This window comes from Schistocerca gregaria, unplaced genomic scaffold (assembly GCF_023897955.1).
Source record: "Schistocerca gregaria isolate iqSchGreg1 unplaced genomic scaffold, iqSchGreg1.2 ptg000394l, whole genome shotgun sequence".
Classification (NCBI taxonomy): domain Eukaryota; kingdom Metazoa; phylum Arthropoda; class Insecta; order Orthoptera; family Acrididae; genus Schistocerca; species Schistocerca gregaria.
The window spans coordinates 185,166-192,082 of record NW_026061833.1 but is presented as its reverse complement, the minus strand read 5'-3'; the positions used below and the strand labels follow the sequence as shown (position 1 = coordinate 192,082).

Genomic DNA, 6,917 nt, shown 5'->3' with positions numbered 1-6,917 from the left:
AACTCTTTTTCAACACATATGTATCTTTTACCTCTTTCACTGAAGAGACTGACCAGCGGATTATTTTTATTAATTTCGGGTATTGATTTTATTGCATCCTCCTTTAGCGTATTGATCAGAAATTGTAGGTTAAGATACCTTTGCCTTATTGAGAATCGTTTGTTATGCCAAACGTCGACAGCATTTATGGTCCTGTGCATCGAATTGATGACGGTAGATAGCTGCCCGAAATCACTTCGAAATAAATTCTCTGAACGCAGATAACTTTGATACAGTTTTGTTAGGGTATCGATGTGTTACCTAACGCAACTGAAGCCAAGTTAAGAGTGAATTTATTTCGAAGTAATTTCGGTCGACTGTCTATCGTCACCAGTTCCACATTTCAGTTGGTGTACTAGGATTTTCCATCTATTGCCTGACTATACGAAGGCAGTAACTTGTTCTCGAAAGAACAGTTACTGTTGATGACCGTTCAGCTTTTCGCTGGAATAAATGATGACTAACTGAACACCGCAGCTGCCGACAGGTCTTGTTGATATACCTCGATGTGGACAGCTGAAAATGTGTGCCCCGACCGGGACTTGAGCCCGGTATCATCGAGGTATATCAACAACACCTGTCGGCAGCTGAGGTTTTCAGTTAGTCTAAATTTATTGGGCGACTATATAGTCTACGAATTCATGATCTTCCCGCCACTGGGCATTTGCTACGCTGTTGCCATCCGTGCATCATCAAGGCAGTCCGGTGGAAGATGTACTGTACAGCATAGATGTGGCAAGACAATCGATCTACTTCTTCATCCCTGTATTTCTCCACTAATTCCAGTTCTTGTATGTCTTCCAGAGGCATTGCTTGAAATGAAAATTACAACTGGAAATAGATGTCTCGGAGAACACTGTTTTCATAGCTTAATTTGCAGCCATTTCAAAGTCTAGCACTGCAGTTTTAAATGACAACCCAGTTATGACATTTCTTGGTTCAGAAAAAATATTTCGCAATTATTTTGACTTTCCTCTGGTAAAAAACTAGTCTTGCGAGCATCAGGTGTCAACATGCAATGGTGTACAGTTGTTTCGAACAACTCCGAAATGTCCGTCCATTAGAAGAGCTTTATTTTTACACATTTTCTCCCCTTCTTCGTAACTGATCACCAGGATTCATTTTTCAAGAACAGGTTAATTATCAGTTTCCAAAAAACTTCAGTCACTTTCAAAATCTCTTCGCGCAACTGAATCCCTGAACTAGTGTCACGGTTATGGGGCATCCCAGTAGCTTCCCTTACACAGTGCAGTCTTTCTCATAATTCGGCATATTTAAGACGTAATCTAAACCGTAATCTCGCAAATCTTGAAATTGCTCTTTAAACCTTCGGAAAACAGGTACTGTCTCCTCTCCGCAGACACTTTTCCAGCAGTTATGCATTCGTTTGTCAATCTCCACATCTGTTTCGTCAGGTTGGGCGAGAAACTTACTGTTCAGCCGTGAATCTACCATTTACAATTTTTAAACTGCCGCTGCTCCTATTTCGTTCGGAGTTCATGCACTGGCAATTCGTATACTTACCACCTGGTACCGATTACCATCCTTTCCCCTTTCTGTTTTCTTTTCCTTTCCTTTCCTTTTTCTAACCACACGCTCCAGTCACATTAACGTGATCACCGCCTGTGTCTGACGTTAATGTGCAGTAACCACTCACAGACAGCAGGTGGCAGCAGTAGCAGTGTAGGGTATGTAAAGCCTTTGGGGGGGGGGGGGGGGGGGGGAGGGGGGGGATGGGGGACGCGATGCAGAAAACTGCAGTTCTTTCTGTAATGCGGAAACTCAACCACTTATGTGACATCCAAAAGGACTTGATCATTGCCACGGATGGATGCATTTTTCAAACGGCAGAGTTCGTAAAATGTTGGCGTGTTGCCACATTTAAAGCACTTCGTGCATGACGCTGTCCAGGACCGACGCTGAGGACGTTGTGCTGCCACACGGCCCACATAGGACAGGAGTTAAAGGAGACTGCAGGTGAATAAGGTGCAACTGCTGAGCAACTGACCACGCACGTGAACCGAAGGGGCTCCTCAAAGAGCGCTCGGCGAAAAATGCTGCGTATGGGTCTCCACAGCAGACGCCTGGTCCACACACCTGTGCTGACTGGCGTTCGTCGGCGACGAAGGCTGGAATTTCCAGTTCTGCGACTGGGCGTCCACTGCACGGTGACCAGCGGGCTTTCCAAGTGACAGACAGACGTTGGCGTGTACGGCGGGATGCACCTGAAAGTGAACACCCTGCATCTATTCTTTCCATAGTGCACAAAGAATTTAGGTTATGTTTTAAATATTTGTATGTCGATTACCATGAAAAAAAAAGGCACGTCTTGTAAAGAAAAATACGTTTTTCACGTTAATGCACAGTCAATGTAAATAGATTATTTCGTCTTTTGTTTTTTAATTAATATATCGGAGTTTTGAAGTAATTCAATAGTCAAACAGATAGGTATAATGAATTACACATTCACAAAAATTCCGATTGGAAGAAGAATGACATGAAGAAAAATTAAACAAATGGAAAAGTTCATACGGTGACTAAAACGATGTGACAAATGAGTAGAACGAAAGAAATTACATTTAAACCAATAAATTGAGTAAAAATAAACATCAAAGTCATTTCGATAAAGATTTTTAAAAAATTTACTGCACCTGACGAGGCATGGTTAAGCTTCTATCGTAACCATTATGACACATAACCAGACTGTGGAATACGACTTTCCTCACGCTATGTAGCATCACGCAAAATTCCGAAATCTTTTCCGCCATTTACTTTCAAATAGAGGCCCACCTGGATGCAGGGTCTGATGCGGGGGGGTCTTAAGTTGCACTACCGTTTATTTGGTTTCAAAAAGTTGATCCCACCGCTGGGAGCTCTCCTTGTTAGTTTTAGAGTAACAAACGGCACATTTTGAAGGAACAGTAATGTCGCAGTCCAACAGCGCCGGCCCCTGCAAACTTGAAAGACAACGCTAGCAAAGGCAGAGAAAATTTTACTGTCGCAATTAACCTGGCAACGCTACACACACGTTTAGACAACTGAACAACAACGAAATAATAACAATAATAGGTTAGCAGGAGAGCTTCTGTAAAGTTTGGAAGGTAGGAGACGAGGTACTGGTAAAGCTGTGAGGACAGGGCGTGAGTCGTGCTTGGATAGCTCAGTTGGTAGAGCACTTGCCCGCGAAAGGCAAGGGTCCCGAGTTCGAGTCTCGGTCCGGCACCCATTTTTAATCTGCCAGGAAGTTTCAATAATAATAATAATAATAATAATAATAGATCCAGTCATATTAATATGACCTACTTCTATTTTCGAGATCAACGTGTAATAACTCATAGAGCCAGGTGATAGCATTAGTAGGTGATGAATGGGTGTGGGGGCGGGGGGAGAAGACTGGAAACAGTGAAGTCGTTGTCATGATGCGTAAAAGGGGCGATTTATATGACGTCCAACAGGGCATAATCGTTGGCTTTCTTCCCAAGGGTGGAAGCATTTCCGAAACGGCAAAATCTGTACTCTTCTCACATGCCACAAAATCTCGGTATTCTAACCCGGCTCCGAGGCAAGTGTGTTGGACTACGGGCAGCAGGCGACACAGGTGAACGATAGCTGCAGATGTGTGTGCTAGCGAGCAGGCGTGCAACTTTTATGCAGCTGACAGCCCAGGCGAACCGAGGGCTGCCACCAATGTTTCCTCAACAACGTATGGGTTTCCGCAGTAGGCACCTGGTCCTGCACCCACGCTGACTGCTCTTCATTGGCGTCGAAAGCTTGCATTTGCAAGCCGGAACCACAACTGAAAGTCCACTGAGTGCTACAGGTGGCCTCTCCATATTCACCACATTTTGTGCTCCATCGGACAGATTTCCATTGGCGTGTAACGTCTGAAAGCAAACACCCTGCAACCCTGAGGGAGCGTTATGGTGTGGGCAATGTTTTCGCAGCGCTCCCTGGGTGATCTCGTTATTCTGAAAGGCACAATGGATCAACCCTAGTGCGCACCTTTCCCTGGGGACCATATCCACCCGTAGATGCACGTGTAACATAGCTCGCAGTGTATGTGCGTGGTGCTGAAAGCTCTAGGAGGAATTTACCGTACTGCCCTCACCGCCAAATTTTCCGCCTTTAAACCCAATCGAAATCTGAGAGGTCACGTCGATCGAGTAGTTTGTGCCACGGATCCTCAATCGTTAAAATTCTATCGCAGCTGGAAAAGTACTGGAGTCGGAATGGCTTCTTATCACTGTCATTACATCATTGGCTCTATTCCTGTGCGTCTCGTGCTGCAGAAGGTGTTTATTCGGGATTTTAACACGTGGTCAGATTACTGCGACTGGACAGTGTAATAATACTAATAAATTTCGCGTATTTCAGTGCCCTCGTTTAAGTCTTTCAATTGGACGACACTTTGGCGACTTGCTTATCATTAACATACACCAGTTGTCCAAACGGGGAAAGGGAATCGGCAGTTTAACGTGGAATCCGCACCACATGTTGTTTCTACCGACTCCTCATATCATTGAGAGGTGAAGGCTGGATTAAAAGCAGATTGAAAAATTTATTGGTTCATCTGGGATTCGATCCCGCGATTCTCGATTTGCAGGCACCCGCTGTGCCAGTAGGCCACCAGGTCCAACAGTTACGAGACGGTAATCGAACTGTATTTCGTCGTATTTTACGTCAAGTAAATGTGCTGTGGTGCAAGCCAAAGTAAATTCACGCTAAGGGCATCAGTTCCGAACCCAGAAAGATGTGCAGCCAGGGCAGTATTGTAAGTAAAAATCAAACTCTTCCATCTTTCTTACCGAATTGCTATACATCTAGAAAACAAACCAAAATTGTGAAAACATTTCATACAAGATTACTGAAAAATTTTTATGAGTAAAATTAAACGGGTATGGTAATATACATGGAGGTGGATGAAAAGTAGTGGCAGTTCAGTTATAATTCATGCCAGACTTCACTGACTAAAATTCACTTTATTACATTTCCGTCTCGCGTCTCGATCACTTTCCACACCCACATGAAAGATGTCATACACTGTCAGTGCATCCATCTGTGATTATGTCTTGCTAGGACCGCCATATGGTGTCTTATCATTTGCTGTAAGCGTGATTTGGGCGATCAGGCCATAATTAGGGGGACTCTACCGGATGAATACGGTGGATGTCCCAGTATGTCCCGCTGCCACGTACGCGGTGCTCCTGCACAGGGCTCGTCGTTAGGCGTCGTGCACTGTCGTGAAAGTTGGTGGAATGCAGCGCTGGAAGGAAAGATTGTTGCGCGCTCCGACCACGTGCTCTTCCAGTCTGGACCCAAGCGCGTATTTCGTGTTTCCCAAACATACTATTAAGGCACTTGAGCTAGCCTCTCCAACTTTGAGAGAGTACACACCACAACTGACTCAAACACGACCTGTGCTGCTGACTTTACTACTTCAGCCCACCATCTATAGGCAACAGAAAGTATGCGTACCGAATGACTCACATCCTTCATGTTACGCCATTGTGCTCCTACTTTTTATCCAACACATGCAAAGACGCATGTGTGACTACTTGTTATCTCCCATCTTGGTAGTGGCCTAATTATTGGGAGGTTTTGAAGTGCGTTATTTATACCTGGTGTATCAAAAACAATCATCCGATCTGGACCGTCTATATTTCTGGAACTAAGAAACATATACAATGAATACAATGAATTTCGTCTTTTGATGAACGAAAACTGAAAGTTTTTCTTCATTCTTTTCATTGGTGTTCAATATGCATCGTTGAGATGCACGGATCGTGTCAATGCGGTGTTCAAATTGTACCAACACTGCTGCAGGCATGTCTGGAGTTACAGTTTCCACAGGTGCTATTATGCGATGTCTCAGTTCATTTATTGCTGTTGGTAACGTAGGTACATAAAGAGTCTCTTACAAAACCATACATATATAATCACATATAGTCGGGTAAGGTGACCTTGGAGGCCAGTAATCTAAGGCTGAGTCATTTAGTCCAGTGTGACTGATCCATCGTTCAGCAATCGTTTGATTTAGAAATTCCCACACTTCCAGATGCCACTGCCGCGGTGCCCCATCGCATTGGTAAATAAAGTCGTTCGAATCAAACTGTGGGAAAAGAAAGTTTTCAAGCATATCGAGATATATGCTTCGTGTAACAGTGTTTTCGGCAAAGAAAAATGAATCATACACCTTTTCCCTCTAAACTGCACAAAACACATTAAATTTATGAGAGTCTATTTTATGTTGTACAACTTCATGTGGTTGTCTCGTACCTCATATTGTCACATTATGGCAGTTCACCTCTCCGTATAAATGGAATGTTCCCTTGTCACTAAACACTAACTGTGGGAGAAAACAGCCATCCTCCATCTTGCCAATAGTGAAATTACGGAACTTCACAGGATATTATCACCCTCACGAAGAGATCGCAGTAGCTGAATTTAATATGATTTGATGCATAAACGTCGACGCATAGACGCCAGGTGGACATCGGTGGCGTGCTGAGCTCTCGAGCTGCACGGCGAACGGATTTCTGCGGACCACTCGTGAAACTGTGGCGGATGCGTTCGACGTCTGTGTCAGGCACTCGGGGACGGCCCGGCGATTCGCCTTTCCGCAAACATTCTGTTTCTCTTAATCGTTGTACCATCGTCTAATGCTCTGTACTTTAGGAGATCAGCACCGTACCTTGTACGAAAGTCACGCCGAACACTTATTACTGCCCACACTGCGCAAAATGCATAACACAAAACGCTTTCTGTCGTCGCGACACCAGTTTTACTAGGACTGAAATGGACGGACTGTGCTGCTGCCAAGCGGTAACCGAGTGAAGCCCGAGGGTTTGCTCTTTCCAGCAGTACGCTATTCACGCACA

At 44.4% G+C, this 6,917-nt stretch overlaps 1 non-coding gene across 1 annotated transcript; it reads left to right on the top strand.

The window, feature by feature from the left end:
- Positions 1–3,187: 3,187 nt before the first annotated feature.
- On the top strand, positions 3,188–3,262 carry Trnas-cga (transfer RNA serine (anticodon CGA)). The gene has a single exon. It is a non-coding gene; the product is annotated as a tRNA-Ser (tRNA).
- Positions 3,263–6,917: the final 3,655 nt, after the last annotated feature.